Source organism: Schistocerca cancellata, chromosome 5 (assembly GCF_023864275.1).
Source record: "Schistocerca cancellata isolate TAMUIC-IGC-003103 chromosome 5, iqSchCanc2.1, whole genome shotgun sequence".
Taxonomy (NCBI): Eukaryota; Metazoa; Arthropoda; class Insecta; order Orthoptera; family Acrididae; genus Schistocerca; species Schistocerca cancellata.
Window position 1 is genome coordinate 693,792,640 of NC_064630.1, and position 25,610 is coordinate 693,818,249.

The window sequence follows — 25,610 nt, forward strand, 5'->3', positions numbered from 1 at the left end:
CGGGCGGCGTACCACTACTAAAGCGAATAATAATAATAATGCCAATTTTCTGCCCAGACAGAAAAAATAATTTTATTGCACTCTTCATTTTGCACTAATTTACAACATTCATCGTTTATCTCTGGCATCGCTTTGAAGCCAGTAAATTTCCGATATTTGGAACAATCGTTTTGGCAGTTGCAAATCGAAGTGTAGCTTCCAACGAAGCGTCAGACAAACGTGACCTTGTTCCTGTTTTGTTAATATTCACGATTGAAAACTTTTGTTTACAAACGAACGTTGTTCCAAACGTAGCAACACATTTCAGGGCAAGTACACGAAGCCTCGGGAATTCTTGTTGTTCAGCGCGTATGTAAAATGAAGTGAAATCGCCGTTGTAATGGTAACAGCGGTCTGTCAAAACTGAATCGCTCTGTAGTTTTATCAGCTCAACTTGGTGACTTGTTGTGGCATCCTTTCGGCCCACCGAAAAATGCGTCATAAAAACTTTGAGTCCAGAGTTCACTTGTTTAATTTCTTCAAACCTATCTTCAAATACCTTATGCAATGACTGTGGCGCTTTTGTGTGCTAACTGTTGTGTTAATTAGTACTTAAATTCAAGGATTTTACAGAGGGAATGTTGTCCAAATTTCCTCCTTGAAGTAGACTTTTAAAAAGGAAAAGCTGCCATTTGAAACTTTAAGTAGTCACACACATTACTGATTATTTTATTTTTTCCTTACAACGACATATTTAAATCATGTAAATGTTCTGTGATGTCTTTCATGACAGCAAGGTCAGCTATTCATTGCTCGTCATCCAAGTCTGACAGTGGAGAACATTTCATATCAGTGAACGGAGCTATTTCAGCACAGCTATTTTATGTCTCGAATCGATGAAGACTGAGTTCTCAGAGCCATTTGAACCATTTTTTTGGTAGTTTTCAAAGAAAATGACATTCAACAGTTCCTCCGTAACAGTGAAATCTTTTTCGAAAGCCCTTACGAAAATTGCAAGTTGAGCTCTGCTCCGATTGTGAGTGCTCTCACGAGGGCAATCAAGTACTACTAGTTACGACGTTTACTGCGTAACTCTCCCTTCATTCCGCCTCAGTTTCTTGTCCTCTCCGAGAAACTGTATGTTCATACAAGCCTAACGCCTCAAACTGGGACACTACAGACGGACATATTACCTCCGAACACTCTATAAAAGCACTCTTTTACAAATTGGCCTTCCGTAAGATGTCTTTCCCGTTTTTCAGGTTTCAATGCAACAATATAGCTTGCTCTAACTGAGCGCTTTCCGATGTGCAGTCAGCTCAGATGTCTGCAACAAAAAGTAATTAACTTTAAAATTTTGCCACACAAAACAGTCTCATTATTTAGTTTAACAACAACATCTAAAGAGAAATAAAGCAAGTTTCTATACATATGAGTGTAATTACAAAAATACATATTTTGTTTTTCTTTTACACTACTGGCCATAAAAATTGCTACATCAAGAAGAAAAGCAGATGATAAACAGGTATTCATTGAACAAATGTATTATACTAGAATTGACATGTGATTACATTTTCACGCAATTTGCGTGCATGGATCCTGAGAAATCAATACCCAGAACGATCACCCCTGGCCGTAATAACGGCCTTGATACGCCTGGGCATCGAGTCAAACAGAGCTTGGATGGCGTGTACAGGTACAGCTGCCCATGAAACTTCAACACGATACCACAGTTCATCAAGAAATGTCACTGGCGTATTGTGACGAGCCATTTGCTCGGCCACCATTGACCAGACGTTTTCAGTTGCTGAGAGATCTGGAGAATGTGCTGGTCAAGGCAGCAGTCGAACATTGTCTGTATCCAGAAAGGCCCGTACAGGACCTGCAACTTGCGGTCGTGCACTATCCTGCTGAAATATAGGGTTTCGCAGGGATCGAATGAAGGTTAGAGCCACGGGTCGTAACGCATCTGAAATGTAACGTCTACTGTTCAAAGTGCCGTCAATGCGAACAAGAGGTGACCGAGACGTGTAGACAATGGCACCCCATACCATCACGCAGGGTGATACGCCAGTATCGAACAAGTAAGCGACACAAAAACTGGAGATAGGATGGTAGTAAGGATCTACATCTACATTTACATACATACTCCGCAATCCACCATACGATGCGTGGTGGAGGGTACCTCGTACCACAATTAGCATCTTCTCTCCCTGATCTACATCTACATTTACATACATACTCCGCAATCCACCATACGATGCGTGGTTGAGGGTACCTCGTACCACAACTAGCATCTTCTCTCCCTGTTCCACTCCGAAACAGAATGAGGGAAAAATGATTGCCTATATGGCTCTGTACGAGCACTAATCTCTCTTATCTTTGTGGTCTTTCGGCGAAATGTAAGTTGGCGGCAGTAAAATTGTCCTGCAGTCAGCCTCAAATGCTGGTTCTCTAAATTTCCTCAGTAGCGATTCACGAAAAGAACGCCTCCTTTCCTCTAGAGAATCCCACCCGAGTTCCTGAAGCATTTTCGTCACACTCGCGTGATGATCAAACCTACCAGTAATAAATCTAGCAGCCCGCCTCTATGCCGTCCCTCAGTCCGACCTGATAGGGATCCCAAACGCTCGAGCAGTACTCAAGAATAGGTCGAATTAGTGTTTTATAAGCGGTCTCCTTTACAGATGAACCACATCTTCCCAAAGTTCTGCCAGTGAACCGAAGACGACCATCCGCCTTCCCCAAAACTGTCATTACATGCTTGTCCCACTTGCGAAACGTGATGGTACGCATTTCTCCTCCTTACAAGAGGCATCACAAGAACATTTCACCAGGCAACGCCGGTCAACTGCCTTTTGTGTATGAGAAATCGGTGGGAAACTTTACTCGTGTCAGCACGTTGTAGGTGTCGCCACCGGCGCCAACTTTCTGCGAATGCTCTGAAAGGCTAATCATTTGCATATCACAGCATCTTCTTTCTGTCGGTTAGATTTCGCGTCTGTAGCACGTCATCTTCGTGGTGTAGCAATTTTGATGGCCAGTGGTGTAGAATGGACGGTATAAACAAGGCTTACTTCTTCAGATTGTGGCAATCTCGATTTTAATTTAGTAATGAGTTCGCTTCTGTCCAGTCCGACAATCCCTTCGTGTGATCAGCAACGTTTATTTTCGTAGTGACGGCGCACTGCCGATGCTTTGATATTTCCCAGTGCTTTCCCATCAGACTTTACAAACAAATATGAGTTTTCCCATTGAGTATTAAAAAATTTCACACCTAAATCCGAACCTTTTCTGTTCATGCTGGACTCTCGCAAGACAGATAAACAGTGTCCCATTTGATAAGATCCCGAACGAATACTTCAGTGCACCGAAGACGGCGCAAGAGCGAGTGCTGTCTGTGTCACCCAGATGCTGCTGCGGCCACTACATGGACGAATGAGGCGTGGGAGGGGAAAATCTTCGGTGCCGTATGGCGCGTCATAGAGGCACGCGAACAATACGCGCTCGCGTTTGCGTGGCCTGGCCTACATTAATATGTACTCTTCGATTACTCATTCAGCTACTGAGTTACCCTTTCCACAGGTTATTTCAGTGATTCTCATATCGAAATGATCTGGAGCAGTCAGTTTAAAATATTTACGCATGTTTGGCGCTAACATTAATGACCAGATGGCTGTTTAGTCCTACTCATGCAGCTGCTCTTAAACAATTGTATTCGTTTTCGTTACAGGCAACCATATTTTAAATAGAAATTCGTCCATGGAATAGAAGAAGCTATCCAGTAGCTTAAAACTAGCTTTGCTACCTGTCAGACTTTTTATGTTACTGGACATGATTAACTTCTTTCTAAGCCGAGGACAGCTCTGTGGTTATGTAGGTATCAACACCACTATATTTCTCAAATTCTGATGGACTGCTTATGACGAATTGCATTCATGAATATATGTATTGTGATGGTGCAACTGAAAGACCTAACTGCTTCAAGAGATACATTCCAGACGACCACAGGTGACCACGACATAACGTCCTTACTGCTCACTTTTTTGCAATCAGTACTATCTGTGAAAGCCGTGAGCTACCATAAGACATTACTGAATGTAAACAAGAATTATGTCAAGAGATTGATTCATTTGTTTCCAGGACCAGCAATTATACGAAGACCAAAAGCAGCGGAACTGCGTCGTGTAAGAAGCTTAGTAACATGCTTCTTCTAGTTCAACTTTTCAATCACCACACTCGCTGGGACTATCGACACATAGTTTCTCGGAGAAGAACATTGCAGTGAGCAGAGAATAACCGGTACTAAGAGCAGAGCGAAAAAGGCGTGAATCAGCTCTTCGCTCTGTGATAACACCCCAGCTCCGGGATGGGTTAAGAAAGACAGTATAAAGAATATTGGAGGAAAAGAGTCTGGATTTGGGATTTCGGACATCTCTGCAATGTTGTACATTAAGGAAATGCCAAAAACCCATAACAATTTTCTCATCATCAACAAACTATGTCTCCACCAATCCACTTCACGGAGTGCGTCTTTGTTTCTGGAATGTACTCTGAGTTTAGAAACAGGAGTAGGTGAGGAGGTATATGATGGGGAGTCGTACGGATACTTAAGGCCGGTATCTGTCACACCAAGAACCAGACACGTACTACAAATCGGCACACCAACCGCTGCTCGTCCGTGTCCAAGACATCATAGGCGACAGACAATGTGATGCTTGCATCGTGAATCCCTTGAAGGTGTGACTGGCATACTTGCTTCCCACTGACCGTAAGGTATTATGCAGATTGATGTCAGTGACAAGATGAAGAGCGTACACCGATCGCCATGTGGCACGCAAGTCGACGTGGGGATGCTTCCCTTCAACCACACTCTGTGACTTGTCCTGCTGCAGAAATCAATAGATCGCCTTCTTCCACATTAAGAAAGTTGATAATATCGCAGTAAAGACATAGCTGAGTTTGAGGAAATGGTGGAGGAAGTAAAACAAGGGCAGCTGGACGTCAGAAAGCTGAGGATAAGAGAGAACGCGATGCAAGGTCCTCTCGCAACATGCTAGCAAAGGCACGTGGGACAACGGCGCTGTCACACTATTTGAAAACCGACGAAAAGGGTCATCACTCCGTCAGGGACATGATAGACTCGTAAACCGCCCCCGCACCATGGGAGGGTGAGAGTCTCGTACATTATCTTGAACAGCTAGAAGTGGCAAACAAATAAACCCAATGCCGATAGCACACGAAGTGTCGTGGACGGAAAAATAGGGAGTGTCCATGCCACATGGTGGATATGTGACGCCAAATATACATTTACAATTGCCTCCCTTGCAGGAAAGATCAAGGACTCAAAAACGATGGTCTAGGAGCCCAGCCCGTAGCTGGGACAGTAGTCGACAGGAGTCAAGAGCAATTGTGCGCCGTAGAAGGCTTTCGAAACCGAGTCCTAAGCTTCGGATAGTAACAGCTACCACGCAGTTGGGCAGCGCTGTTCGCAGGAAGCCCTGCACCTATAGCGCTCGATTTGAAGTCGTTAAGGCAGCTACCAGAAGCTTCGCTGTAGGTGGTAACGCATGCCAATGATTCCTTGCCCTCAGCACCGCTACGAAGAACGAAGATGCGATCGTCCGTATAAATAGTGCAGCTGAACACATGGCCACCGACAGACATCCCAGACAGGCGATGACCAAGAACGCAGGGGAACAGTTCCATGGCGAAAGCATACAACAGTGCACAAAGCGGACAATCTTGACGCACCGAACGATGGATCAAGATGAGTGGAGTGAGACAGCTGTCGTAACCTTCACGAGATGTCGCTCCGCGGAGACGCCTTACGTCGACGGTACTGGGAGGGTTTCGGAAATTGCGGAGCAACCCTTCCAAGTAGTCGTGATCGAACCGATCTAACGCCACCTGAAGTCAAGAGCACCCGAAAATCCAGAGACACGACGAGCTTGAGGAAGAGAGACTATGTCTCGACAGCCAGAGAGGGCAGCCGAGATGTTTGTGACACTTCCCAAATAAGTTTGATCAGGGAAAACCACGCACTGGGCCTTCCGTTATGCCGTGCACACAACAGCTGCTTAAAAATCTACGTGTCATTGTTGAGCAAAGTCAAGGGGCGATGTACTCCGGAACTTGTGGGTGGGTATGATGAGACAGGGGAGGAAACCGTCTGGAATCTGCACGACAGGCGATTTAAGGCCCCGACAATATCCACCCACACTGTCGCCCGTAGAAGACGAAATGTCCCATAAAATTCTAGTGGAGGGCCTTCAGGGCCGGGTGACCTGTTCGTATAACACATTTGAATAGTACCACGCACTTCTTTCTCGGTGACATCGGCAAGCAGATCCTTCGTTGTATCCCCAAGAGTCGACTCAAAGGAGATCCAGGAAACCGCCACAACGATGGCAGAATGGAGACGTTGTGCAGAGTACAGCTTAACAGAACGTGTTTGGAGGGCAGACCCTACCTCGCGTTGGGTACCTAAGCGCCGCCCTTTATCAGTCGTAAGCACATTAGTCAAAATCCTACAACGGTGGCACCGTTAGGCTATCACATGCTGCATAGACGGAGCAACTTATTGGGAGTCTCGCGAAGCACCTGTCAGGATTCACCTGCCGCAGCACACGTTCTGCTGTTCTGCCTGTGAAAGAAGACACGTTGCTGCTGGTATGGTGATGAGCAGAGACCACGGACATACTTGATCTGCTCTCCGCATATGAGGACATGGTGGGCAATGCTTTGAGCGTTGCCAAATGTACGACGATGCAAACTGGCCGCGGAACCACACAAGAAAAATTAATACTAAAATGTAAACTTTCACGGCCGGAAATATCATGTCCATTATAATTATCCGGGCTGTTATGCCGTGGTCGGTTGATGAATGCTGTGGTGATTCCCAACGTTTCGTCTCCGACTGCGGGAGACATCTTCAAGGGGGTCCGTAGCTTGAAGAAAGGTCCAACACACACACTGGCTCGCTACTGACTCGCTACTGAGCCAGTGTGTGTGTTGGACCTTCCTTCAAGCTACGGACCCCCTTGAAGATGTCTCCCGCAGTCGGAGACGAAACGTTGGGAATCACCACAGCATTCATCAACCGACCACGGCATAACAGCCTGGATAATAATAATGGACAAGAAAAATTAACTTCTCTGACTTGGACTCAACTTCCGACTTGCGATCAACTTCCGACGTGCCCTTTAAGTCACCTACGCTACCGTTCAACAAAATTGCCTCCGTTGCCTTGATGCATTGCAGTGTGTGGAGCATCTGATCGTCCGTGCAGTTTCCAATCCCATTCATATAGCACAGGTCCTTAAAATGTCGACGCGACTAGCCACAGCCTACAGGCCGCGATGGGCTACTTCCTGACAGCTGACAACATTTTTAGGGACAAATATGATCCAAGTCCCCAGAAGGCCTGGGGCGTGGTCTGATCAACGTCCATTGTCGTACGGTGGCCTTACATCTGAACACCGTGGACGAACAGTGGTCAGGTCCAGGCATATCAAGGCCTGGGGCGTGGTCTGATCAACGTCCATTGTCGTACGGTGGCCTTACATCTGAACACCATGGACGAACAGTGGTCAGGTCCAGGCATATCACTCACTCGACAATTCTTGGACATTTACACACCAGTCTCCATCTTCCAGGCGGTAACGGATATGTTGCGCCTCTGTGCGTGCATCTGTCAGTCTTTTTCATGGACCTTAGTCATATATGCGAATGCATCCCATGTATGCGCCTACTACACACTACGCCTACGTTCAATTACTGGTTAGCATACCTTGCAACAACGTTAAGATCAAGTATCCCTTAAGGAGGTGGGTGGCGGTATGGCGCACACTTCATCATCTGTTCGTCCTGATATCAGTCCGAGTGACATGCTATCACGTCACCTGTGGAAAATTCGCCACTAACCAGCATTTACATACGATTGGTTTGATGCACACCTGCTACTCGGTGGACGATGCCGCCCACCGTCTGACCTGGGAGTTGCGATTGTTCGTGAAGGATGGACGCTGGGGCGGCAAATGGTCGTCTGTTTTCTCCACCCGTAGTCGAACTGTACGCCCAGAGAACGTATGTTTTCCTGCAGCCAAGACTCATCCGATTATCTGGTCAAAGAATGGACGCTGGCCTACTTTTGTGAAGACGGGGATAGATAGCGGCTCTGTCTTTGGACCCTCCTGCAGAATGAGCATGCGGTGATTGAAAGACGTCCACGCTACCACTCCTCTTTACGCAATTGCCTTCGTTGGATTTAGAGCGATTCTCTGCTTAGCTATAATGTGCTTGGCGTGGTTGGCTCGAATGCTGTCGAGCTGCACTACCAACGGCCCCTCAAGTTACTTCAAGCCCCCGTGGGCGTAGATCCCGATTCCACATTGTCCTTGTTTTCCATTTCTGTTATCCTCTACCTACCACTACTGTGTCGAATTATGAAATTTCATGATTAAAATTGAGTGCCTCCTTCTTTGACTGTCCTTTCTCGTCCACCTTCGGTCGCTGGGGTTGGGGATGCTATGGACAGACGTCAAGTAATCGATATCTGCCCACTCTGAACCCTACCCTGCCATAAAGACAGAGGCGACCTACACGTACTCATCTTCAAGTATTCTTACCTTTCGTCTGCTTACACAGGATGGTCAGTTTCCCCATTTGCATTTTCTGACGTTATCTTCTGATTTATTGTATTGTTTCTTTTTGGAAATAAAGTTTATATTTTCATCTCATGTTCCATTAAAAATCAATTAACAGAAGAAAAGTGGTGAAGCCATCAGACAAAAAGTAAAAGTTGGTAGAACACTTATTTATGGTCCTAACTTTGAGTTAATCCGCCAGGAAGCTTCGTATTAGCGTACACTACGCTGCAGTGTGAAAATGTCATTATGGTTTGTATTACTGAGCAAAACATTTTGAATACTGTTTGTTAAGAAAGATTCAAAAGAGCTGAATGTAAAGGTATGAAATCCACTGAAGGTCATTCTGAGAAATAAAAAATATCAGCATCGAAACTAGACTATAATTACTTAAGTCTCTCTTGTCATCTTTCTTATAAAACAGTTTAACAATGATTTATCTATACCTGTCTGGAAAAATCCACTCTACCGATGATACGTAACATAAATTGTGAAGGACATTACTTATTAAGTGTTAGAGAAACTTTTTAGAATTTCATTTAATATTCCATGAACACCAAATAAGGTTTTGTTGTTTAGAGTTTTTACAATTCTTTTAATTTCACAGAAGGTTGTTGGTGCTGCTTCTAGCTGATTAAGGTTTTGGAAATGATATTCCTTAATGTATTTCCTTGCTGCTTCAAATGAACCGTTTAACTACAACTTCGCTGTTACATTTAGCAAGTGATTGTTAAAATTACTCACAACTTCTAAATTAGCTGTCAAAACATCGTAGTCCAGTTTATTTCTTATGGTATCTTGTACAATTTGTGGTTGTCCTGTCTCCTGTTTGACAATATCCCATAATGTTTTCACCTTATGGTCTGTGTTACTTATTTATGTTATGACGTGCATTCTTCTCTGGGCTTTAGTGGATTTCCTTAAAATATTATAGTACTTTTTGTGGTATGTAAGTAGCCACAGATCTTGATTTATTCTAGCCTTTATGTAAATTTCCATGTCCCTTTCACATGAGATTCTAATTACTTCATACATCAGTAATTTACCTTTCTTTATGAATTTTCAGGATAACTTTTTACGAAAGCTGAATTTTCAGGATAACTTTGTACGAAAGCTGCTTTCATATACTGACACAAACTCGGTATGGAATAAATTGAATTTGACATTAGCGTCTCTTGCTATATATATCTCGTTCCATAACATTTCTCTCAACTAACTTTGAAAGTACTTTACCCTGTTCTCGTTAATAATCACCACTGCTTGGTAAGAAGCTGCGTCACGGTTGTAAGTTGCTACATATTTTATTTCAATTAACTGTGCATCATTAATGCACCATAAGCAACTTGGTGCACGTTAATTGTTTCAGCCTGAAGATTCTACTATCTTGCTGCAGACGAGCTGGAAAATTAACTACTGAAATTAGACTAAAACACCCAAATATCGATTCCAGTTCTTTGGTCCTGTATTTATCATTTAAGAAATTTATATTGAAATCTCCACTAACTACTAACGGTTCCTTCGTGTCTGGCAGGTAGTTCAAGAACCCATCTAGCCTTCTGATAAGTGGCTGGAAGTATCCTAGAGGGGATCTGTAGACTCTTTCCATCACCAGACAAGTCCCCTGCAGTAACAACACGCAAGCATGAGCCTCTATGTTCTGATCCACGCGAAAACTTCCTGTTTCAGTGTTTCTAACTTTGTTTTCAATTTCTAGATGTTACAACGTTTTCTTTTCCCATGCTGACTCCGTATGATAATGGTACTAGTCTATGGCGTGTACAAAATGCAGAGAATCTAATGTTCTATATTTTCACACAATTAGTTTGAAAATTATATGTAATGAGCTCTTCAAAACTTCAGTACGAATTCTAAAATCGTAGGTATCCAAACATGTAAAAATTATCTCTAATCTCTGTTATTCGGAGATTGCGTTTTGAGTACCTGTGATGACGCACTTGTAAGTAATACGATATAAAACCAAGTAGTGGAATTCTGAGCATGAGGTCCAACAACAGATAAACCGAATTGTTTAAAGTACTGTGAATATGTAATCTGTGAATACTGATGTAGATGATGTGAGAACATTAAAACGAAGATTTCTCTGTCCGACCTCGAGGATGAAATTCATTCAATTAATCGAAAGAGGTTTTCTGGCTCAGTGGAAATTGACCCTATCTCCACGGTGTTTGAAAGTTCTCTTAATTTACATGTTCCAATGTATTTTTTTAATTATGTTGTTGGAACATAAACTGATTTTCTATTCTTGAAGTTCCGTGTATATTTGTGCAGTAATGTGAGCCTTAACAAGCCAAGCGATGTGGTTACACAAACGCTCTCTGATAAAGGTCACTAATTTTATATGAATCCTTGTAAAAAAATTTCAGTTAAGTTTAAGCAATAATAATTTGAAAATATAAAACTGTATGCTAAAGAAGCTGTGCTGTGAAATTCTGTATTCCGCAGTGCAGTGAACAGTGCTACAACGCGTGACGTCACAATACATGTCTTGCAATTCCAACTCACAAAAACTAACAGAGTAAAAGTTGTACATAGAATTACAAACGGAACTTTAAAAGAATAACTGTCCAAAATGTTTGTGTAAAAATGGCTTGCCAATTTACTGATTTAAAATTTTGAACTGTAAATTGCACACACGCAAATACGTAACACTGCACTGTAAGAATAACGATGTCTAACAAAGAACTGAAACATGAACAGAAAATTTACCTAAAGTGAACCTGATAACAATTTTGTAATGCCATGCATAACTCTTAATTATTTTACTGTATTCTGATTTCATATAAAATTTACGTGAGCAAACGGTGGAGGTAATTGAACTTACTGAATGGTGTAGTGCAAACTAGCATTCAGTAACTAAATCGAGAAACTCTCATTTGTTACGAATTACAAGTCTCTTTTCAAACTTAATTTCTTATAATAAAATATTATTCTTCCGTATGATACGTTGCTGAAATGAAAAATGCTTGGATCAACTACATCTCTGAGACCACCCTAAGTCAGCAGAACACTTTCTTTGATGATGACTCAACAGTCAAACTTACTGATCCGAATCAATGCGGAAAAAAAGCTCTATAAATTTTAACTTCTCAACGTCACGATACATCACGTGCGAGCAATCAATGTAGCAACAACGTTACCTAAATATCTTCACAATCTTCAAACCATCCTTCAAAAAATCATATTTTCCAAAAGAATTATCCTCTGCTTTTATGTCTATGAGATTTGCTAATTATTTCCAGACCACTCATCAGTGTGACCAACACGGACTCTCTCATTTACTTCACACTGAATGCCACCCTGGCAAAGACACTACTACTGAGAATCAAAGATCACTTTACTGAGATCTGGTACTTAGGGAAAGGTACATCTACATTTTGAAAGACGTATACATTGCCGGCGATGGGCGAGGCATGACAGAATCTCTGACCAGAGAGTAGTTTATCGTTAGTTGTTGCTAGTCTGCGCTTGACCGCGCGAGTCGACAGTAGTATAGTCCGTGCTAGTCCGTGCTAGTCGGCGGGAGTCGGCATGCATCGGCTGTGTGCTCTCCTCGTGACTCTGGTCAGGACTCCGGTGGATGAGTATTGTTGTAGAAGGTAAAGAAGCAGCCTTGCGCATATTTAATAATATATGTTAATTGTAATTTAATTTATTCAAAGAAATGCCCCAATAATAATTTTTATAATATAAAGCAACTCTTTTAAAGAAAAGCATTCATTTAAATTTAAAGAATTTCCAATGCATTATCATTGCATCCACAAATTATATATATATATATGCCAGCATTGCATGAAGCTGTGTCGAAAAATGAGTAATTAGGAGCGTATATAATTACAGTTTTATTTAGGTAAGAAGTTTTTAGCTTATTTATTTAGAATACAGGGCCGAAGGTCAGCGCTGCTGTCCTTATAAAATTTATCGGGTTACAGAAACTTTTTTATTATTTTTGGTGTTTAGGAATTTTTCTACTCCGAACTTGACATTAAATGAGAAAAGAATTTTGTGGGAATATTAAGTGTGAATGCATTCTTTGCACAGCGACTATAAATCGGAGCCAATTTTGTTCAGAGGTTACATTAAAATCAATTTTGTTTAGAGGTTACGATATTTAAAAATTCATTTAATTTAATAATTGTATAGGGAGGTTACGCTTGGCTCCATTTCCATTTTCATTTAATTATTAATTTTGTCGGGAGTTTACATTTGGCTCACATTCACATTCTTATTTTTTTTGTGGGGAAGTTACACTTGGCGATATCTGGCCAGGATCATATTTCTTTGTGAATCTTCTGAAAAGTAGTCAGATATCTGCTCTTATTTACTTAATGTAGTTTGCATCTGGCGCAACGCATTTACTAATTTGTCACTCTTTCTTTCACAGATCATTGGCAATTTGTTGCTCTTTGTTGTATTTGTGTTTGTTGCATTTTGCATTGTCCTTGTTTCGTTGGCGATTAATTCTGATTTGTGAAAAATGCCGCAAAAAACTGATAACAGTACATCGCGATGTGCAATGAGTGAAATAGCCAATTCTAATAATTTGACCGATAGTACTTGCGACACGCAGTGTAATGATGACAATCCTCCATTTTCAGACAATCAGTGCGTACCGACCACTTGTAATGATTTTTATCCTAATGATGAACAAATAAATTCAATTGTGTCCTCTGTTAATTTAACGACAATGGATGACGCGGCACGTTCTGTTACAATGAACGCTGCCCAGCTTGACACACCCGGTTTGCAAAATTTACGTAATGAACGGATAATTATTTCTAACGACAATGAACAATGTACTCAAAGTATGTCAAATTTATTTGATTCCGATTTAGTGACTAACAGTGCACATCCGATGAGCAAACCTTTTCAGGAATTACAGAATGACCAAATGGTTACAGATAACGTGACAAATGCAGATACACCATCAAACAGCACAGAGAATAGCGTAGGTAATATTGGCTTGGGTCAAATTATGGCAATATTGCTACAACAGAATGAAAGACAAGACTACAATCACAAACAACTTATTCATGAAATTAATGAATAACTAGACAACAATTCCAAACAGTCGAAGACAGAACAAGACAACAATCATAAACAACTTAGTGAAAATCTCAAACAACGACTAAATGAAAATAATGAAAAACTAAAAAAACAACTAAATGAAAAATTAGACAACAATTCCAGACAGCTTAGTGAACAGATTACAGCCGTTGCCGCGCAATCTCATGATACTAAAGAACAATTACGTGACGAAATTGAGGCTTGTGCTAGGAAAAGTGGTGAAGGAATTAGATCTGTTGCTCAAGAATTAAGGGATATGCAAACAGCTACAACAGAATCACTTACAGGCGAAATTAGTGCAGTCGGTAAACAATGCTCTGAAACCGCAACACAGTTACGCGACGAGTTTAAATTAATGTCAGCAGAACTTTCGCGTACACTGGATGCAAAAGTAGACGCGAAATTCGACCAACAGAACAGTCAAATTGACGAACGTTTTAATCACCACCTACAGAACAGTGAAACGCGTTTCCGTAAATTTATACAGGAACAGAATAAAGTAATGCGACAAGTCATGGAAACAATTACCGCACAGAGACAGGAAGATAAACGCAAATTGTTTACGAAAGCAAAAACATACGTAGACAACAATATTGCTTCTGTATCAGACGAAATTAATACAATCGAACAGTTGAACACAGACTTGCGTGATGAAATTTCCGATCTTAAAACAAAAAGAGATACACACACAGTAGACTTTCAGACAGTGACAGACAGACTCGAACAATTAGAACTAAGACAGGATTCCAATGTCATCAAAGCTGACGTTAAAAAATTGAGCGAAACCACACGTAAAATACAAAAACAAATTAATGCTTGTGACACTAAAACCGATGATCAGGTGAAAATACTGACTGAAAAATATGATGAATTGGCCAGTCGTATTGACGTTATTGAAAGTAATACTGAGAGCAAATCAGACGATACTTCACCGATTTCGTTTAATCAAACACCTGAATTCCAAAATTTAAAGCAGGCGATCAGTGAGATAGATTCGTCTAATAATACATTACGTAGAAAATTGTCAACTTTACAGCAAGAGGTAACACGGATGAAAAATGTTTCAGCGTTTAATACATCACAACAGACGCCACTTAGCGAACATTTGTCAGACTCGCACAGCCAGTATAATTAAGGTAATTTACAGAGAGTACGTGAGTTAGATTACGAACAGTCACAGTCAAACAGATTCTCATACAATCCTGAACCTGTTCAGACATACAGAGACGATAAGTTTGATTACAAACATTTTCTATCAGTGAGAAAATTTAAAGTATTTATAAAAGACAGAACACAGATCCACCCCTTGGATTGGATACAACAATTTAGCTTTATTTTTCTTCCGACTTGGCCCGTAACACACAAACTTGAAATTATTTGCAATTTTTGGAAGGCAAACCGGCAACTCGGATGAGACCAATAGCGAGACAATGCTACTCGGTAGAAGAATTTAAGAATGCTTTTCTGTCAGCGTATTGGTCGAAGACGACACAGCGCGGAATCAAGGATCAATTAATTAGTTTACCGATCTATGAGAACACAAATTTTCCCACTGTCACGCAATATTTTGAGCACATGGTCCAACAAAACCAGTACTTAAGTGAATCATATAGTGAATCTGCACTTATTCAATTATGTATCTCTAAATTATCACGATCATTAAGAGTGTCACTTTTAACGGGTCAGCAGAAAGAAAATATTTCGGCATTCAGAGATCTGTTACAGCTTTTGGAAGTGCAGCAATCGGATTATTCCTTTATAAACAAAAATTTTTGATATAGTTACCAAGGTCAACAAACATACAGTAATTACTATCAGCCACGCAATTTCAATAGGAAAGGTAATAGACGCTTTAGGAACGATAACCACCAGAACTTTAATAACAGACAAAATTTTAATTATCAGTATCGACAAAATTGTCAGCAACAGGAAACATATTTTGATAACAATAAACGTTTTTCATTGCAACAGCATGAAAGCCAGCCGGTTAACATACCTAACCAACAATGTAATGCACAAGGTAAACCAAGCTTTATTGTTTCGCCGCCTACGCGTATAGCGTCAGCTCCAACAAATAGTAATGCACAGCAACAAAGAAATAACTACGTACAGAAAACACAACATTTCTATTCCTATCGCAATGCACCGTATAGAAATGACTATTACGACAGACGTAAAAGTAATGAACACAATTTTCAGCGTGCGTTTAATAACAGTCGGCCGTACCAGCAGCAAAATCATCCGCAACAACAAATTATCATGAATGAACCAGACAGTAGATATCATCCCGAACGTAATACGTCAGGAAGAAATAACAGAACAGTTCAAATAGTGGAAATGCCACAGCATCCTCCCGAAAATAATAGCACGTCAGATAGAATTTGACTAAATTCAGTACAGGTTGCATTTTCCAGCAGCGCAAGCACTACTTTTGACACACAGAATGTAATTCATGAAAATGTTATTACTTTTGACGACATCCGAGGCACTCTTTTGCAGAAAAGACCATTGGTTAAAAACCATTTCACACCCTGTTATCGAAGTAAAAATTGGATCATCGAAATTTTCAGCAGTAATCGATTCTCGATCACCTATGTCAGTTATAATTGAAGAAACTTTCAACGTGTGTAACAAAGAGAATACCTATCCTACATTACCATTAGGCAAAACTAAAGTAAAAGGAGCAGTATCTAGCAAAGTAGTAGATGTTAAATTACAGACACATTTATCATTTTGTATTGCAGGTCATACATTTCATTCAAATTTTTGGATTGTTCCCTTATTGACAACAGACGTTATTTTAGGTACGAATTTTCTGGCACAACACGACGCAATTATTGACTTTCAAAATTCTTATTTAATGTTAAAGGATGAAAATGTCAACTGGCTTTAGAAATTCAGCACTCTTTATCTGCAGAAGAACAAGCAATCAATCGTACAGAGGTCATTTCCGCATCACGTAACATAGACCATAATTCCACATTGTTCACAGATACGTACGTACACAACTATAATACTCCAGACGAAGCCGACTATGACGTAATACAGACGATTTCTGATAAAGTTAAACAGAGCAGCGCAAATACAGACGACGAACGCACGCAACTACACAAAATTCTTTTACAGCAAGGTCCAGTTTTTGACAACGTTCCTGGTACTATGTCCGGTTTTATGTGTGAATTTCAAGTTAAACAGCACGACACATTTAAAGCCAAGCATTATCCCATTCCATATATTCATAGAGAACAAGTTACGAAATAATTGCAAGCTATGCTTGAACAAGGAATTATTGAACCGGCAGTTAGTCCGTACATAAACCCGCACCATATTGTTAAGAAAAACGATGGTTCACTTCGCCTCGTACTTGATTCGCGTCACATCAATTACATTATTATTAACGAAACAGATCGCCCACAGACACTAGAAGCACTTCTACAGGTATTTAATGGTACTGCTATTTATTCCACATTAGATTTGAAATCGGGATTTTGGCAATTTCAGCTCCATCCGAACTGCAGAAAGTACACAGCATTTCTGTGTTTTGGTGACTGTTATCAATTTTGTAAATTACCGTTCGGTTTAACAATTTCTTCAGCAGCTTTTATTCGCGGTTTGAATACAATACTTCCGACAGAACTTAAAGACAGAATCACAACGTACGTAGACGACATTCTTATTGCAGAAGCTAACTGGTCTGAACACAATCTGATTCTTGAACAACTGTTGCAAACTTTTCGTGCACAAGGACTCACAGTTAATCTCAGTAAATCGCACTTTGGCAAAACTTCTATAAAATTTCTTGGACATGTAATTTCAGCAAAGGGCATTACGCCAGACCCGGAAAAACTTCAAGCTTTACGTGACATTACTGTCTACGACGAAGAAACAACTACGCAGCTTTTTGGGTTTAATTAACTTTTTTCGTAAATTTATTCATTACTCTGCTTTAGACACCCCTAGATTATGTCAATTGACAGGTAAAAACACTATTTGGTCCTGGGATAAGAAAGCACATTCTGAATTTATGAACCTGAAACATGCTTTGTTGAATGCACCACTGTTATCGCACCCAGATCTTACTAGAAATTTTTCCATTGCCACCGACAGTTCTAACACCGCTTTAGGCGTACACATTTTTCAGGAAATTGAAGAAGATGGTTCTACAGTAATTAAAAACATCGCCTTTGCGAGTCGCATTCTGTCACCTGATGAACGTAATTATTCTGTTGCAGAACTTGAAACATCATGTGTTGTTAGGGCATTTACGAGATTTAGGCATTTTCTTTATGGAAGACACACTACCGTTTACACAAACCACAGAGCGATACAATTTTTACTTTCCGCTAAATTTACACACGACAAATTAAGTAGATGGAAACTTTATTTGCAGGAATTTAATTTCCCAGTTTTTCACATTCCCGGCACAAAAAATATTGTAGCAGACGCACTATCTCGTTCTCTCAGCAACAATCAGCAAGACATCGCTACCAACTTCTGCAAAGAAAATTTCAGCGTCATGTACATTCAACAAGTTGCATTTGAAAATTTCATTTCGTCGTCATTACAAGACATAGCACAAGAGCAGAGTAAAGAGAACGTATGGAAAGAAATTAAACACCTTTGGCAAGATAAGAATAATGTTACCATTAGAAACCACTACACTGTACGCAATGACATACGATTTCGCCGCTCTCATCCTGACAGCAACAATTGGTTATTATGCATTCCTGAAGAACTTGTTAACAAATTAATCTGGTATACTAATTTAAGTTGCGCACATTACGGAGCCAGAAAATGTTTTCTTATACTGAGACAGAACTGTTATTTTACCAACATGGAGAAATGTATTCGACGAGTTTTAGCGTCATGCAAAATCTGCCAGAAAGCTAAGTCAGACACGACTTCACATGTTCCTCCATTACATCCCATTGTACCTGTTAAATTGAGACATATGGACGCTGTAGTCATTTTTGGTCCGATTCCCAGAACTAATAGAGGTTTTTGCTACATCTTTGTCGTTGTTGAACTCACTTCAAAATTTGTTGCCTTCACTCCGCTACGCAAAGCTACTGCTAAAAGTGTTTCGAAAGCATTTGTAAAACATTTTCTATTTCATGTAGGGCATGTGTTGAAAGTAATTTCCGACAATGGATCACAGTTTCGATCTGCTATATGGACACGTATGTTACGAGCTAGAAACATTTCTCTAATCTATATATCCAGGTACCATGCTTCTTCGAACCCTTGTGAACGATTAATGAAAGAAATTGGTAAACTGTGTAGAATATACTGCCATAAGATTGGGACACACACATACTCTCATACCAGGATGTAATTAATTCCAAACCAAAAGAATCTACTATGCTATCTCCGTCTGTTATACTGAAAAATGTTGAACCACCTAACAAAATTAAAGAATTAGTAACCTATCCTACATCTCGTCGACTACGACACCATGAAATAATTGACATTGCGCTGAACAACATCAAACGTGCCGCAGAGCGCCGGAGAAGACAGCAAAAGCAGGTTTGTACACGTCGTGACTTTTACATTGGACAGAAGATATTAGTACGTGCACACTATTTATCCAACAGAGGAAAAGGTGGGTGTAGTAAATTTGAACTTCTATACGCAGGTCCATATCGGATTCGCAGCATTCCTCTCCGCAATGTAGTACACGTCGAAACTTTGAGAACCAGAAAAAGCAAAGGGAACCACCACGTCTCCAACATCAAACCTTTTATTGAATTAACATACTTTATGATTTATCACACTGTAATGTCATTTCCTAATTTTTTATGACCACTTATGCAATTATATTCACATGAACACTTACTGATGGTTATCGTATTTTTTCTTGGCAAGTGGCCGGCAAGGTAAGGTTAGCAGGTCGCTCTTCTTGTCCTTACACATCAGACTGTGCATATTTTTCCAGATGAACTCACACATTTTTTGACCACTTATGCAATTATATTTATGTGACTACTTACTGATGATTATCGAAGTTTTTCTTGGCAAGTGCCCGGCAAGGTAAGGTTAGCAGGACGCTTTTCTTGTCGTTACACATCAGACTGTGCACATTTTCCATTTTTATGTATGTATGAATGATTGTTTTCCTGTTTTGTTTGCATGCACTACGAAATATTCAAGAGATAACAAACACCAATTGACTTTGACATTTTCCTTATGATATCTCAATATCGTGACTATTTTACACTTTTTTTTGCTGCTACATTGTAATACTCTGTGTACATTTTTGCCTCTGAACACTGTCTATGTTTTGACATATTACGTTTTCTGTCATGCTATGCTGTATGCTCAATTATGTTACTATAAACCAGTTTTTATTTAGTGGTTATATGATTTAAATGCAAGACATTAATCTTTGTTCATCATTTTCAGAAAGCAATAACGTGTAAAAAAAAAAAATTAAACAGACATGGGAATTTCACCTTCGGAATGAACGTAAGAAGATGCAATACCTCGTGAGGAAGAGTAAATGGATCAGAATTAACAAGCATTAGCAAGAATATACTATACACATCGTAGAATAACAGTCTTAACTAATTTTTTCTTTCAGAGTACGAGGCGATTGATGCAGGCAGTCAGACAGAACTACACATCTTAGTTTTAGTGATGAAATATGCTAGAAATAAGGAATAGTTGAATAATGAATAATGAAGTGACTTTTTTGCAGATGATAATGAATGGTGATGAATAATGATGAAGAATATGCTACTATGGTTAATGAAGTTTTTCTTTGCAGATGAGGATAATGTTGAAGTTTATGTATTTATGCTATGTAGTTATTTAAGTATTTGTTGCAGTTCGTTTTGACAGTATGTCTTATATCGCATAGTATGATGACTGAAGGTTTTGGAAAGGACAGCTAGAGAACACATATATTTTTTATACACATTTCACTACCTGTTAATTCGAAGTTCACTACTTTTCAGCATAATATGCGTTTCTTCTTTCAGTTTAATAATCCATTTTTGTATATTTTGCAGGATAAATTATTCATGAAATTAATGTGCTATAAGCAGTTGTTCATTAAACCTATGTCATTTATGAATGTGATCACATATACTCTACTTGTTTCATAACCTTGCTACAGCTGACTCATGACGAATGACGTTACACATCTTCATTTGCAGCAATAACTTAAAAGCAAATATTGTTATTAATTATTGATCACAACGCAATGAATTGCTAGCACAAAAAAAATGCTTTGTAACTGGCCAATGAATGCCATTGATTATTGTAATAAGATGACCTATGATGCCAATGATTACTATAATTAGATTAATTATGTTAATACTATGCCGTTTATTAGCTCCTGTTTTGAATGAAGACTTCTGATGGTTTGTAGCTGGGCAATGAGTGCCAATGTTCTCTGTAAACAAACGATTTATGAACATTATTCTGTAATACTACATACATGGTACAGAAATGTTCAGTAACCTGGCGACGAGTGCCACCAACTACTTAAATCAGTTGTTAGACTAGTGTAATTCTCAATGAAGACTACTATGTGACTTAATGTCCTTCACCTTCTGACCTAATTACCTGGTATTACTGCAATATCCGTTTGTCCTGTGTCTCCTCATGATCATGGAGCACTATATTTGTTTTTTGCACTAATTCTACGTTGGTATACTCTACAAGAACGTCGTGTTGACACGACATGCTGTCCACCACCTTGAGCGATGGAAATGTTATTATAGTCCCACTGTTTGGTGTACCTAATGTACTACCAAAATGATAACATGAATATTACTACGACAGTTCAGTGTCTTGGCTACACTGTTTAATACTTCAAGGAAAAGAACTTCAGATTGTCTCACTTGGTGTTGTGCTTCTGTAGAAAGATATGGACTTTCAGTGCAGCTGCGTGCAACCTAAAGTGCTACAGCCATGACGCAATCCTTCCCATTCGTATCCTAGTTCTTGTAAAATAGTAAAGAAAAGTATATACAGTGCGTGTGCAATTTTGTCATTTGTCAGTATGATTTGTACTCATTGCATATACATTTTATGATTTGCTGATATGTTCTGAACTACAGAGCATGTGCACTTTTGTCATTTGTTAACATGATTTCTATTCATTGCATATACATTTTGTGATTTGCTGATATGTTCTGAACTACGGTGCGTGTGCACTTTGTCCTTTTGTTAATGTGATTTGTATTCATTGTGTATACATTTTGTCATTGCCTGATATGTTTTGTACTCAGTGCGTGTGCACTATATTTTACTTCATGTTCTGCACCTATATATCTGTATATATTCTGTGATTGTAAAGTTAGATAATTAAGAAAAATTTGTTGCTCATGGCAAGTCCAATTGACTCACCATCGCTGCCAAATTTTTGCGCCCCCCCCCCCCCAGTGGAGGGTTATGAAAGATGTATACATTGCCGGTGATGGGCGAGGCATGACAGAATATCTGACCAGAGAGTAGTTTATGGTTAGTTGTTGCTAGTCTGCGCTTGACCGCGCGAGTCGACAGTAGTAGTCCGTGCTAGTCCGTGCTAGTCGGTGGGAGTCGGCATGCATCGGCTGTGAGCTCTGCTCGCGATTCTGGTCAGGACTCTGGTGGATGAGTATTGTTGTAGAAGGTAAAGAAGCAGCCTTGCGAATATTTAATAATGTATGTTAATTGTAATTTAATTTGTTCAAAGAAATGCCCCAATAATAATTTTTATAATATAAAGCAACTCTTTAAAAGAAAAGCATTCATTTCAATTTAAAGAATTTCCAATGCATTATCATTGCATCCAAAAATAAAATAAATAATTATATATGCTAGCATTGCACGAAGCTGTGTCGAAAAATGAGTAATTAAGAGAGGATATAATTGCAGTTTTATTGAGGTAAGAATTTTTTTGATTTTTTATTCAGAATACAGGGCTGAAGGTCAGCGCTGCTGTCCTTATAAAATTTATCGGGTTACAGAAACTTTTTTATTATTTTTGGTGTTTAGGGATTTTTCTATTCCGAACTTGACATTAAATGAGAAAAGAATTTTGTGGGAATATTAAGTGTGAATGCATTCTTTGCACAGCGACCATAAATCGGAGCCAATTTTGTTCAGAGGTTACATTAAAATCAATTTTGTATAGAGGTTACGATATTTAAAAATTCATTTAATTTAATAATTGTATGGGGAGGTTACGCTTGGCTCCATTTCCATTTTCATTTAATTATTAATTTTGTCGGGAGTTTACATTTGGCTCTCATTCACATTCTTATTTTCTTTGCGGGGAGGTTACAATTTATACTCCGTAAGCCGCCCAACGGTGTGTGGCGGATGGCACTTTACGTGCCACTGTCATTACCTCCCTTTCCTGTTCCTGTCGCTTATGGTTCGCGGGAAGGACGACTGCCGGAAAGCCTCCATGCGCGCTCGAATTTCTCTAATTTTACATTCGTGATCTCCTCGGGAGGTATAAGTAGGGGGAAGCAATATATTCGATACCTCATCCAGGAACGCACCCTCTCGAAACCTGGACAGTAAGCATCACCGCGATGCAGAGCGGCTCTCTTGCAGAGTCTGCCACCTGAGTTTGCTAAACATCTCCGTAACGCTATCACGCTTACCAAATAATCCAGTGACGAAACACGCCGCTCTTCTTTGGATCTTCTCTATCTCCTCCGTCAACCCGACCTGTTACGGATCCCACACTGCTGAGCAATACTCAAGTATAGGTCGAACGAGTGTTTTGTAAGCCACCTCCTTTGTTGATGGACTACATTTTCTAAGGACTCTCCCAATGAATCTCAACCTGGTACCCGCCTTACGAATAATTAATTTTATATGCTCATTCCACTTCAAATCGTTCCGCTCGCACACTCTCACATATTTTACAGAAGTAACTGCTACCAGTGGCCGGCCGGTGTGGCCGTGCTGTTAAAGGCGATTCAGTCTGGAACCGCGTGAACGCTACGGTCTCAGGTTCGAATCCTGCCTCGGGCATGGATGTGTGTGATGTCCTTAGGTTACTTCGGTTTAAGTAGTTCTAAGTTCTAGGGGACTTATGACCACAGATGTTGAGTCCCATAGTGATCAGAGCCATTTGAACCATTTGCTACCAGTGTTTGTTCCGCTATCATATAATCATACAATAAAGGATCCTTCTTTCTATGTATTCGCAATTCATTACATTTGTCTATGTTAAAAGTCAGTTGCCACTCTCTGCACCAAGTGCCTATCCGCTGCAGATCTTCCTGCATTTCGCTGCAATTTTCTAATGCTGCAACTTCACTGTATACTACAGCACCATCCAAGAAAAGCAGCATGGAACTTCCGACACTATCTACTAGGTCATTTATATATATTGTGAAAAGCAATGGTCCCATAACACTCCCCTGTGGCACGCCAGAGGTTACTTTAAAGTCTGTAGACGTCTCTCCATTGAGAACAACATGCTGTGTTCTGTTTGCTAAAAACTCTTCAATCCAGCCACACAGCTGGTCTGATATTCCGTAGGCTCTTACTTTATCAGGCGACAGTGCAGGATTCGGTGTGGACGAGGCCATAATCAGTTACCGTTGGTTGCTCAGTATTTTTTAAACATGTACACTTTATTTAGAAACAATTGCAAATAAAGCTGACAGTAAGGAACAATTATTCAATTTGACTGTTAAGACACAATATCTAATTAAAAAATTCTTAACGAAGTTGCACTCACTGCTGAAGGCCTTATTGACCAGATATTTAGATTATTTGTCGGGTGAAGGACGCAACAGTATCATCTCAAAAAACGTTTGACGGCTGAAGGCCTGGATAGCAAATTCTTAAGAACCGTTTTAACTTCGCCAAGATATGCTAAAATATTTAAAAAAAACAACCATCACAATTTCAGTATTAAAAGACAATATCTAATTAAAATTCATAAGACCAATTGAATTCACAGCTGAAGGTTTTATTGATCGACCTGGGAAAGTCGCTCAACTTCGTAAAAGATGAGCCAGGCAGCTAAGAGTTGTATTGAATTAACCAAATGGCAACTCAAGCTAGTAACAATTTAAATACAGACCAACACTCTTGCAATATCTACCTAACATCTGATAACCAATACAACGATGGAATAACCAATGCAAAGCGGAACTGGTGGACAGCACTGCGTCTTCAGAATCCGGTGTTCAGAACATCCAGAAGCAGAAGGAACCACTACGACCAAAGTAGTCCAAAATAAACAAAATAACTGAACCACAATCAAGCAGGCTGTCGAACTACACGCCTTAACGGACAGCAGCGGCCAGACGAGGAAAGGTACACTACTGCGGAGGTACGCTAACCTCCAGGGCAGGTAACTAGGGCGTTAGCGGCCACCACTCAGAAAAATACCGTTGGTTGAACTTCACCAATAATAACACAAGGAATTCAATGATTAATAATATGAAGTGGAAGACTGCTAATTAATTTCGCTAACTCCAAACACTCCACTCATTGCTCTTCGTATGAGCGACCTTGCGAGCAGCAATGCGTGAACAAACGGCGTGATCTCAGAATAGTGGAGATTTCTCTACTGGGTTAATATTCACTCACCTGAAATGTCCTGGGTCCGATGGACCACTAGGTTGTGGCTTTCGCAACTACAGCCCATCGACCCAGCAGTTCCTGCATGTACTCTCTGTTGCTCCGTCCCAACCGTAATCCCCGAAACACTCCGACCCAGAAAACACTTGACGTCCTTCCAAAGATAGTACCATTGTACTAGATATCGATAACCGCCGCTGCTGCCTCTTGCGGACAAACAACGCTAGCAAACCTAGTGGCGCCAGTAAACACAAGAAGAAAACGAGACGCCACTATCCCTATTACATGATGCCAACCTACCAACAGCACCTTGCGAACCCCAACATGGCCCAGTTACTTGTACTTAGAACCTCT